Raw genomic sequence first — 12,955 nt, forward strand, 5'->3', positions numbered from 1 at the left:
AAGAATAAGCTGCGCATCAATATACACTTTGATCTAATTGAATTGAAAAAGCACTCATTGTAGATGTATGTATTCGTCAGGTTCTGCTGTGGTAACTACTTGACCCTGAAATTGTAGTAATTACACACAATGAAGGTATGTTCCGCTCGTGGTTCATGTGCCACACAGAGGCCATCTAATCACACCGTCGCTCAGGACGGAGGCGGCAGGGCTTCCAGCGTCTTGTGCCTGCACCGTTGGCACAGGGTCCCCCCAGCCTCTGCCACAAAGGAAGGAGGCGCTCGGAGACCTCCTGTCGTCCCTGCACCAGCCGGGCCAGGGGCTCGGCCACTCAGCCTCCGGCCCATCTGAGCTGCAAGGCAGGGAATGGGAGGAGAGCGCTGGCGTCAGCTGGCGGTAAATGTCTCTGACCCGCTAAAGATGGGTATGGGACGCAAATAAAGACCTCCAGGAGGAAAAGCCATATTTAATGAGAAGGGGGAAGGGGAAGGGCATCAGATTAAGGAGAGAATGAAGATCAAGTCCACATTGTGTATTATACGCTTCCAATTTTTTTCATTTTTTAAAATAAAAAGCAAGTTTCAAGTTTGCTATTAAATTATCTTAAAAACTGTTCATTAGGAGTCATTCTGAGTTACCCAGTTAAAATGAAACTGATAAATAAATGGTTAAAAAGCAATGTACAAACAGTTTCCATCAGCTGCTCGCATCGGGAAGGGGCAGTGTTCAGGGCTCAGCCTGATTTAGTGGCTGTTGGTGAAATGACAGAGTGGGGAGCTTGCTGATGAAGTTCACGGGGAAAGCTATGTTAACTAAAACTTCGGGGGGAGCTGTGATTAAGATCCAGCCAGCCTGTCAGGAGTGAGCTGTGCCGAGTGTGGGGTGCGAGTGTGCTTGGGTTTGAAGAATGAATCTCCGAAGGCTGCCAGGGTCAGACAGAAGTACTTTGGTGCCTCTGGATTCTGCATAAATCACCCACCAGATAAGCGTCTGGAATAGCTGGAGTTGTTCCAAGAACTGTGGCACTGCTGGGTGTTTCAAACGCTAAGAGAAGACAGGAATGGAAGGATGGAACACGCAGTGCTTGCTCTACTCAAGATCAGGAAAACAATACATATTTACTGAATGTGGTCAGCTGTGTAAAGCCATGTGCTACGGTGGCAAGTAAAGCAGACATCATCACTGCCTTCGTGGAGTTACAGTCTAGCTGCTTTTCTTACAGGCCCTCGCTCTCTCTGTCTCTTTGTCTCCCTCGGTCCCTAGCAGAGCTGCTCTCTTAAAGTCTTGCTATTCGGAGTGTGGTGCAGGAACCAGCAGCAGCAGACTCTCCTGGGCACTGACTGGAAAAGCAGAACCTGCTGTCCAACCCCAGTCCCACCGGATCAGGGTCTGCTTTTTAGACAAGGCTCCCCGGGGGTTCGTGTGAACACTCAAGTATGGGAAGCAGGCGCCTGCGTTCTATCTGCCTCCCCACCCACCCTATTAAGGAGAAAGATTCCTTACTTACTTTGCAGTCTCCTCGCCTTTGATTTTTTCTAAAATGGATAACAGGGGAACTGGAAGAGACATGAGAGGCTAAGCAGACATCCCTAATGAAGAGATGAGCAGATTCAGGCAGGGTGAGCCTGTGTGTGCATGAAGTTTAGGCAAGACTGCGACAGGAAGGAGAGAGAGAGGGCCTTTGTAAGTAGACACAGAGAGAGGCGGGGAAAGCGAATTTGCACTATTGCTGTGCAATGGTAAATGGGTCTCCACCAGCTGTTCTTTGGGGGACTTCATAAATTTCTGCTTCACTGTCTTTAGATATCATGACTGGTGTCGTTTCTGTGTGAAATCAGATGGGAGGGGCCACTAGGAACCCTGGCTTTAGGTGAGTTACATATTTGTGAGCATTTCTTGTCCACTTTTAGGCTAAAGGGCAGGGCAGCAATAAAAATTTAGGACAACTCCTACAATCCAGGAATATGCAGTTAACATTCTATACTATTTCCAAAAAGGAAGGCTATTTTTTACTATTTCGCAGTGTTTGCGTTGACTTTTGTCCTTTTGTCCATCTTAGCACTGAATATTCAATAACACTAACTTAGAGCTAGATCCCCAGGTAACTGTAATTTAGCAGTTACAATAGAAGGGGGGGGGGGGGGCTATAGTTCTGTATATCTAAGGCTCCTGTAAATGAAAATAATCTGCAGCTCCTAGAACTAAAATATCGGTAGGATATTTCAGCCTTGGTCTTCAGCTAAGTGAATTGCTTGAACATCAACAGCCTTTATTCTTTCTGTGTATGTAGCAGAGTATTGATTTGTGAGCTTAAATAAAGGAAGGGGATAGTGGAAAGGGGAATTTATCAACCAGTTGGTAAAATGCAGTAACCCCAGCACTTGGGACTGTTGTGTATAATCTGTGCACATCAAAAAAATTATAAAACAGCAAATCTGTCATGAGAAATCTTAAAAGTGGTTGGAGATGAAGTGATGGTTCTCCTTAGAAAACAACTTTCATAACACTTCTTTTTAAACAGTTTTTAGATTAGAGGAAAAAATATCAAGGGAACTCTTCTTGGCTCCTTTGCTCTTTTGGGTGCCTGTTGGATTTGAACTCAAGATTGGGGATTTTTATGACAACGAAATGAAGGTTTCTGTTTCAATTTAAGCATCACTATTGGTGCTGCGTCACCTGCACGTGTGACATACCATCCAGCTTGAATGAGACATGTTACCGTGTATTTAAGGACAGAACAGTTTCAAAGACCTTCATGGGTCTAGGTGCTCTTTCTCTATGAGGGGATATTTAATTAGCTCATGGAAAGAGGCCTTTAACACACACACACGGTGAGATAAGTGTTGAACTTCATCAAAATATGGTATGAGTGCTCAGTTTTTATGAGCTATTATCACTGATTGCTGGTGTGGATATCACCAGTTTTTCAGTTGAGAGAGAGAGGGAGAGAAAGTGCAGATCTGACTGTGCTTTCCAAAGACCTTATCAAGTGTATAATAAATACCTCAAGTGTTTCACAGGCTATATACAAATACGGTAAAGGCAAAAGAACTGTGTTGGGATCACTGCTCTCAAAGCTCACTGTGTAAACCTCCAGGGCATGGGCACTGTATCTCTCAGTAGACTTTTAAATCCTCAGGACATGCTCTGCTGTCAGTGTGTCTTCGGGCTTGGGTGTTAGTACATGAACTCTAATTACAGTTACAACACTAATCCTAGGTACTGATCTCCAGTCCCTCAGCTATCAAATCCATTGCACAATTGGCCAAAAGTCAAAGCCAGGGATTTTTAAGGGAAAGTAAAATGCTGAGAGTTACAAGGCTCTATTCGTCTTCTGCTTAAATGGTTTCGCATGGCTCTTGGGATTAAGACAAAATCTTCAGGATAAATTACCTGGTGCTGCACAACCTGGCGGCTCCCTAGCTCATCCTGCACCCGCTCCTCCCTCAGCTCCCTCTCCTTCAGCTATACCGCCTGCCTCTGCCCAAGGGCTTTGCCCAGGTCACTGCGCCGGGCCCACAGCCTTTCTAACCCTCCTCACCCTTTAAGTGACAGTGTGAATGTCAAGTCCTCAGAAGTTCACCTTCGACACCCAAACCAGAGAGTCTGTTCCCTGCGTAAGGTGACCCCATAGGACCCTAACTCTTTTCATAACATATGCCATCAGTGCAATTGTACTGTTACCTGGGCAGGTCTTCCTGCTCCCCTCGGCTTTACGCTCCACATTTCTAGCACTGTGTCCATCACACCGTCTCAGTAAGTCTTTGTTAACTGAATGAATACAGTGAAAAAGAGATCTGATCAGTCCAATAAGCTTCCTCAATACTTTACCTGTACATCTCTAAGAACCCCTTTTACCAATATTGTAAATTTTTGTTTCTTAACCTGTCACCCCTTGACCTTTGGACAGAGAGTCTTTGTCTGTCTGTGTGCAAAGCTCAGGGCCCAGCACATACACAGTAGCTTGAAGATAAACCACTTGGAGACACACTGGGGGAAGACATGCAGACAGAAGTGGATTACAAGAAGGAAGGAGAGGAGGTAGGGATGTGATAGAAATAAAAATGAAAACAATAAAGGGTAGAGCTTCTAAGGTCTCAAAAGATGGTCATAATCTAGATATTTATTAGTAAGTTCTTACAAATTAGATGAAATATTAATACAAGAGAAAATTTCTAATTAAAACCTTCCTTGGGAAGAAGGAATGGCTTATGCAACCTTCCTGGAGTTGATGCCAAACAAATGTGGCATGCTGACAGCAAAGTGTAAATAATACTGATTAAAATTACTTTTCTAAAGATAAACAGAAGGCTAAAATTCCTGCTGCTAATACTCAAACTATTAATAATTTTGATTCCAGTTTGATACTTTTGGGGGGAGGAGAATAGAGGATTTTAGAGGGCATTTTAAATAGTTAGAAACCAATGTATTACTGCTGGTATTAATGATTCTTGGGGAAATTCATGATGTCACTTGCTTTGAACAATATGAGGACCAGCTGTAAGTGGTACAGAGTGAAGACTAATGACAAACTGTTCACATGCAAAATTCAGGCTTGTTGAAGAGGACCTCTTGGGCAGCACCAGATTGTTAGGCTGAATTATTAGCTCATTTTAATTGCAAGTGTGAAAAGATATTGCGCTTTGCAAGATGGTACTCAGCCAGCGGTCTGATTCTTGGCTGAAAGAACTTCACTCAAAGTGCTGTGGTGTCAGAGCTCTCGAGCACACGTTGCAGATAGTCAGTGTTGATACCCTGTATTTTTATAAGGTGTGTTCAAAATGTATTTGGTTATATTCAATAAGTAGTTCTCACCCCAAGGTTTTCAATTATCTTATATTTTATACTTATCCAAGACAATATATTTGTGTACTCTCAGATGAGGATTACTAATCTGCCTTGGATTTTTTATTTCCAGCTCATACACTTTTATTGACAATCTTATGCTTTCTGTAGAAAAAAAGGAAACTTAATGAAATTTATTAGTAAGGGCTTCATTCATATTCAATAAAAGATGTTTGAATATCTTGGTTTGACAGTCTCTTAAGTCAAGCCTGATGAGTTTATAACGTAATTAGTCAGATTTTGGGCAAAAGCAGGCAAAAGCTAGACTGCATGCAGCAGCAGATGGTACCAATGAGTGGGATTTGCAATGACTGTGTAAGTGGCCACATCTGAATCCTGGGTCATAAGAAGATCTCACACGGAAGCTGGTAACCATAAATCAAGCAAGATCCCTCCTGTTTCCTCACCCCACACTATGTTCACTCTAACTCCAATCCCATTCATTTTACTTCCAAACTACATTTTGCACGCACGGTTTTTCCACTACCTGAGCTACCACAATGGATCTCTTGGTTTAGATCCTTTGTTTAATCCATGCTCCACATGGCAGCCCAAGGGATTCTGTAAAAACACAAATCTGATCATATCACCCTCAGTGAATTTTCTTGCACATAGGATAAAGCAAAAAACTCTTTACACCGACCTAAAATGTCTTGCCATCCTCCAAAACTCATTTTACATTACTTTTCATTGACCTTCTTAATATTTACTTTCATCTTAAAAGTTAAGGTTTATTAGCATCATGCACACATTTCCCCCGGTGTCCCCACCTCTCCTGCATCGCTCAAGTGGCTCAGCAAGTATGGCACTTTTCTGGATGAGGCCCACCCCTGGTGGCTTTAGAGGTCAGCGGGAGGCATTTGGGGCTATTTTAAATGACAGGGAGAGCCATTGGAGCACCGTGGTTGAGTATTATCTATTCTGATTCATGTTTTTAAGTTCACTCTGGCTGTGTGTAGAGAGTGGAATGTAAGGAAGTCACAATGGCAGCAAGAGCCACTCAGCAGACAGTGAGGTCTTTCACACCCAGCGCCACGCTCTGGGCTAAAGAGAGCCGTGCCCGGCTGCCCCGTGAACAAATCAACAGTGAAGAGTTAACAAACAGTAGACCCAAAGAACAGGTCAAACCAAGGGTGACTTATAGCCCGTAGAAACTCACCTCACATCCATTTGTGACCTTCCCGTCAGAAATCGGGACGACCGACCCCTGCTGCTCTGGAGGCCAGCCAGCCCTGTGCTCCTACATCAGGCAGAGTGCATTTTATGATTAATCTTAACCCCCCACCTCCCGTAGGAGGGAATCATCTAAATGTTTTACTAAGGGAGGAGAGACAGTAAATGATCTCTCCAAACATCCCCTTTAAACTCCTTTCAATTAAAGCAAATTTCCAAACCCACACTTTCCAGTGGGAACTCAATGGTGGTAAACAAATACCCTCCTTCTGCCCGTGAGATCTTAGAGATGGCCCTGCGTCTGTCATCACGGAACAAAGATAGTAGCACAGGCAAGATCTCTACCCTCCTTGTCACCTTCACTTGGGCTAACTATATTCCACAAGGCAGAAGTTGCCGCGTTAAGTGAGGAGGTTGCTGTGGTCTTGCCCACTTGAGTCCTCACACACCTTCCTTTTCTTTACTGAGCCTTGTTGCCTTTTCCTCCTTGCCATGGATGCCTCTCCCTGATCTGCAGATTTCCTCCGGGGTCTATCTAAACAGCAAGCTCCTTTGATCTAGAGCCCCGTCAAAGGAAGGATCTATATTTCCAACATCCAGCACCGGCTGCCTCCCTGTTGACATTCATCTTCTGTCTTTGCCAGATCCTGACAATAGGGGATGGAGAGTGTTAATCTAAAGATTCACCAGACACCAAACCATAAATCTGCCCTGGGGAAGGTAGACTTGGGGCATTTTCGATTTGCTCCTCACAGAAGACTCTAGGCTCTGTTTGATCCTGCTCTGCCTTTGTCCTGAGAGGTTGAATCACTCACAATGCTGAAATTCAGTTCCTGCAGAGCAACTCATATCCAGAAGAGCAGAGAAGGAGAACAGAAGCACCAACTATTCACTTCAGAAACTGAGTCAGAAAACCCAAGGGAGACATTGTAGAGATAGCATAGTTAGTTGTTTTGGGAAGCTTTGTTTTCTAATAGAGTAAAGCAAGGGAGATGTTTCTCATTTCATAGCCATATTCCTAATGAGCAACACTGAGATTTTTTTCTACTTGCACTGTCTGTGAGTGCTTTAAAAAAAAAAAAAAAAATCTGTTAGGATAAAAGTTCTTAATTAGAATCCAAATAATAAGATGTTTACAAGAGACTACTACCAATAAACTAGATATCTGCAGTATATTTTCACAAAATCCAATTGTTAAATAGCAAACCTGATTTCCCTGTATACAAAATGATAGATTAGGCCATTGTTACTGCATCATTATATCTTGTCTGCAAGCACAATTGATAAATGATTTCCCTTGCGAAGTGATTTCGTATTTTTGTTTGGACTTTTGTTTCCCCTGAGATTAACTGGGCTGTCGAGGTGTGTGGCTACAGACTTAAAGATCATTTTTCCTCTCTCTTTTTTTTTTTGTCAAAGAAATCTTGGACATACTAAATAAGTTACATCTCTTAACCCTTCCTACTTGTTCTGGCTTAAGAAAATCTCTATTTGAGAATGCCAGTCCTATGGACCAGTGCTAAAGCTTCATAAGTAGTGGGCAATTCTCTGTGTCAATTAAACATCTGCATTGCACCTCTCCAAATAAAGTTTAGGCTCCTTTATACTCTTGGGATCATCCATACATTGACACTTAAAAGGGATGCCCTAAAGTGTCCAGAAAGAAATGTTTCATTTTATATGTCAAGAATGAATTTGTAGTGGCTTCTTAGAGCTCTGTGTTTGGAAGGATTCTGAGGCTACATCCATCCTTAGTATGAAAGAGTGCCAAGATCAGCAAGGCCGCCTTCCATAGGAATGAGATGTTTCATAAGGGCATGCATGAGCTCCCTCTTCACAACTGACCTCTAATGTGTTTTCGATGGACAGACTTCACCTTGAACTGCTCACTTCACCCCATCACTTGATAAACCAAAGACTTTCCCCCCACTTTTTTTCCAGTTTACCTCCACGTGAGGGAATAAACCTGGGCATGCACTTCAGCCTCAACTTACCTGCAACATGGCTCAGTCTTTGTGCACTGGTTTCCAGACTAATTTTCTAAGTAATTTGTAGTAGAGTGAGCCTAAGGGAGAATTTCATAATGAATTATGCTTTCCAGATAATATTTTTATATTTAAATGCCAACCTGGGGCTTTAAAAAGCATGAAAAATAGTTTCTCCCCCACACAGGCACACACAGACTTTTGTGCCTTACTGCATCGTACCAAAATGGCCAGTCTTACCTTATTATGTCAGCCCTGGAAATCCATTCCTTTTCTTTGCTCTTGAAAGCAATGCTCAAGAATGTCTTGAAACCTCAAGATTAAGGTTCTATATTCAGAAGTGAGCTCTAAGCCTATGCACAGAAGAGGCCATCATCTTCTAGCATACAGAAAAGATTTGGGTTGCAATTTTTACTACAGTGCACTTTGATGAATGAAACTAGCTTAGCATTCCTTCCACATTAAATACTAATGCAGATTTCAGCTCTTTTAATAACTGGCAATCAAGAAACACAGCTTAAAAACCAAACTTCTTACAAAAAATAACCTGGGCCCGGCCAGTGTGGCTCAGTGGATTGGGAGTCGTCCCATGCACCAAGAGGTCATCGGTTCGATTCCCTGTCAGGGCACATGCCCTGGTTGCAGGCCTGATCCCCAAATAGATGTTTCTATCTCTCTCCCCTTCCCCTTCCTCTCTTTTTAAAATCAATAAAAACATATCTAAAATATAATCTGGGAAGAGGGGAAATAGTCACATGTGGTTAAATACACATTTGTAGTCAGTGCAGTAAATCATGGAACAGATTAGTTAATTATCCAGAAACATACAAAATTGTTCTCTGAATTGTTCTTCTAATGTGCCAGCTCTCCATTGACTCATTACTAAATTATTTGCCAGTTAATGAATTTTCTTTTCTTCAAATGGTTTTTGAGCTAGAAGGAGCGTGCACTGACGAAATCCTTTCTGAAAGGAGAGAGGCTGTACCCATACAGCCCTAAACCAACTGGTTATAAAGCTGAAAAATTCTGTTGAACCACAAGAAAGTTTTCTTTTTGTGTAAACCAGTGGTTATCAGCCATTTATTTTATAACACCCTCTTAACTATTCTGAAATAAAATTCACAGATAATATAACACATCAACATATCATTTAAATAAATAAATATGCCCTAAGGGAGAAAGTCACTTATAATATATTATGCATTTCAATATTTGCATGTTTACACACTAAACTAAAATTCATAATAAAGGAGTCAGAAGATTTCATCCGTGCATAAGAGCACAAAAGCTACCCATACTCTCGACCCTTGGAACAGCCCAAATTGTACTCAGGTACTTCCCCCACAGCCCCCAGAGGGATGCGCCTTGATTGAGAACCACTGTTTCTACAACACTAAACGGTTGGCTTGATAGTCCGTTTTTGATCGTATAGGTTCCTGGTTTGATTCATGATTGGATGAGCTAGTGCTGTCATAGCCATTGGTGAGAACTTAGAACCACAAGCCTCAAGTTTTTTCATCTCTGTTTCTAAGTATAATTCTCTAAAAGCACAGTTCTAATGAACAGAGCTTAGAAACTTGCCCAGTTCCATGGCCTGCCACACACTTGAACCCACAGAGAAAAACAGCAGAAACCTAAGGGGCAAATAACAACAGTCCACCCCACAGACAGCCTGAGGTTTGTCTTTTGGGCAGAAGTTGTAAGGTGTTCTCTATGTCCCTTGAGCTGGGCCTCTCTAAAACTCCACGAAACATCTTCCTTGTGAGCGCAGAGTCTGAGAGTGGCTTGCTCGTATCCCCAGAGTTTCCACACTGATTCCATTTCTCACTGGGAGTCAAGTATTTCACCTTCTCCGTGTCTCACCTGTGGGGGGCTGGAGCCGTACACAGGCCCGCACCCATCCTGGAAGGCAATGAGTGTGTTCCCTCCGTTAGGCTTCACTGGAAATACGTCCAAGATAGAGAGGAACAAATTATTCCCTCAGGGTTGTTCTTCTTAAGTTACCCTGGAATAAAAATAAGTTTGGGTTTGTCTTCAGGTGACTCGCAGGGATAGAACAAAAATAAATCAAAGCATTTCAGTATGTCAACAGTATGTTTCCTTCTTCACTTAGACCTATGATAAGATCTCCTGCTTGCTAATAGGTATCAGTGGTGGATATATATATATATACTCTATATCATATTATTCTGCACACAGGATCCAGGTATTCAGGCTACACATACTTTGTTCTTTTTATCAATCACTAACTTACAAGGAGTTACCCTCCAGTCCCTTGGATAATTTGCTGCCTGAAGAGAACAGATAATTTTCATGATCAGTCCATAAGCAGGCAATAACTAAAAATAACATAACTCAAGTTCTATACTTTCAGTATTGGACAAGCAGGACAGGTACAAACGCATAAGATGTCAGGACCCGAGTTTCATGTGAAGCAGATTTCAGGAGAATCACTCAGCATGTGCATTACAAAAATCTTTTGTTCTGGTTTTTAGACTCCACCATCCACGACACAGACGCTTCATCAGGTCAGCGCTCCTCGTGGTCACCAGATGGCTGCCACATAGTTCCAGGTTTCACGTGTGGATGAGGCAAGGTCCAACAGAAAAGACACTTAAGAGTGAAATAGAACCTTCTAGAAAAGCTCCTTCTGAGAAGGTCCCCCAGCTAGCCTCTCATTTTGGGGGTGGGGGTGGGGGTGGGGCAGAACTAAAATAATTGACAAGGGGAGTTCTTGATGAGCTCAGACAAATCAAGACCCACGGACCTACGCTTCAGCTGGAGAGGTTCCCTTTCCTGAAGGAATAACTTGAGGAAGATGGGAGTTCTATTGAAAGGAATGAGAGGACTCCCTTTTTTGTAGGGTATGAGAAAGAAGAGAGAAAATACTGTCACATAAGGTTTCTAGAAACTAGCAAGAAATCTTCATTTTCTAAGTTCCCTTGTTTGGAGCTTTCTCAGCCACTTCCACAGGCCACGCCTTCCGGACGGTGGCACCTTGCTTCCCACCCGCACTGCATCCCATCGGCGCCATTGCTTGTACAGAATTTTCTCTTTAATTGCTCACTGAGACTTCCAAGCCAAGTCATCAGGATGCCTAAAAGAACTCACTCAGTTGCAAATTGTTATTATTTATTAATAATCTAAATGACTTGAAAGTTGCCTTTTGCTGAGTGTTTACTAGGTCCTAGGTGTCAAGCATTGTGCTAAATGCTTCCCAGGTGCTCCCACGCGTGGACTTATTTAACCATTGTAGTATCTCAGAGGAAGGCACTTTTTATCATTCTTCTTTGATCAAGAAACCGAGCATCAGAGAGGTTAAGGAACGTGTTCAAGTTCACAAGTTGAAAGTGGCAGAGCAGGTTCTTACGCCTGTGCTTCTCTGACTCCATAGTCTATGTTTGATGTCTTCTTTCTAATTAGAAGCTATAGTAAATGAATTGATATGATTGATCGACTTCTGTGTTCATAATTACACATAGCTCTTGCCTTCCTAATAGCTCCGTGAGTACAAACATTATGATATCCTATCCTCAGAGTTTGTGAGAATTCAGAGTGGGCTGGGGTCATTCCCAGAATGGCTAAAGGTCACCAGATGAGTGAATCAGAGGAAGAGCTGAGAATGAAAATAAGAGTTTTCACTCTGAGATCATCAAATTCCTTATTCAAAAGACAAAACATTCACCCATGAAGTTTTGGTTCTTAGCATCATGGTCCAAGTTGCCTCCTCATGACTCTAGTGAATACTAGGTAATGATATTAACCTTGGTAGGAGGAAGCACACCCCATAAAGGAGAGTTGTTTTCCATGGCAAGGAGACGGCTCAGAGGTTGTGGATAGGAACCACAGTCATAACAGGTACCCAAATGCCCCTTCTTCCTAGCCCTGGTTACAGAAATCGCCCTTATAAAACTTGCTATCTCAGAGAAAAGTACAGTATCAGCTTTAACTTTGTCCACAGGACAAGATTGCTTATGACACATCTGTTGCCCAGCCAACCAAAAGAGCATCTTAGTCTGCAGCCCCACTGAGTGAGACAAAGTGATGCTGTGGTACTCAAGAAAGAAGGAAACCAAGACAGGAGAGGTGAGTGAGTCAGGAGAGGTGAGCAACATGCACCAGCTGCTCAAAACGTGGCCTCTAGTTCAATAACAAAAGTCTGAGTTTCAGAGTGCTGAGGAAAGATTATCCTTGCTGGTAGGTAAAGGGCAACTTCTCCATGGGAAAGGGGTGCCCTCAAATCATTGCCTTCTCCTCCCAAGTAGCCATTAGGCCCCTTCAAAGGTCAATCAGATTCAACATGGGGTGAAGCCATTGTGTTTGTCTAAAACCCATGATTTGCAAATAGAGATTGGCAGGATGAAACACAAGGCCTGAACCTTCAAGCATAGCACAGATGCACCTACTTCTAGTCACTGGTTCTGATTCAGGGCAGCCTGCCTCTGGGAGGCTAGAGAAACCCTTCAGCAACTGTTTGGAGTGTAGGGGTGCAGGCTTAATGAGATGATGTTCCTTTGGAAATCTATTTGAGGTATTTTTATGTTAGAGTATTTGCTTTGTTAGAAAATGGTATTTGTAAGTTAGAGGATGTTTGTTGCAGTTAAATTAGAGTATGTAGGGATTGATCTTAGAAAACCACCATAAATCAGACCTTTACCTTCTACCCTGTTGCCAAGTCCAAAGAGAGAGAGAGTGTTCCCTCTTGTAACCCATTTGCCACACCTCTCCCAGCAATTTTTCACAAAATCTGTCATATAGCAGCTTAACTGTCACTCCTTCAAAGAGATCCTCTTGGACCATTCATCTAAAGTAGCCATGCAACATTTTATTAAATCCTCACCTGAGGACATGCTTATTGATTTTAGAGAAGGGGGGGAGAGAGAGAGAGAGAGAAGGCGCGCATGAGAGAGAAATCAATGTAAGAGAGAAATATCAGTAGGTTGCCTTCCACA

Source organism: Miniopterus natalensis, chromosome 15 (genome assembly GCF_054644295.1).
Source record: "Miniopterus natalensis isolate mMinNat1 chromosome 15, mMinNat1.hap1, whole genome shotgun sequence".
Taxonomy (NCBI): Eukaryota; Metazoa; Chordata; class Mammalia; order Chiroptera; family Miniopteridae; genus Miniopterus; species Miniopterus natalensis.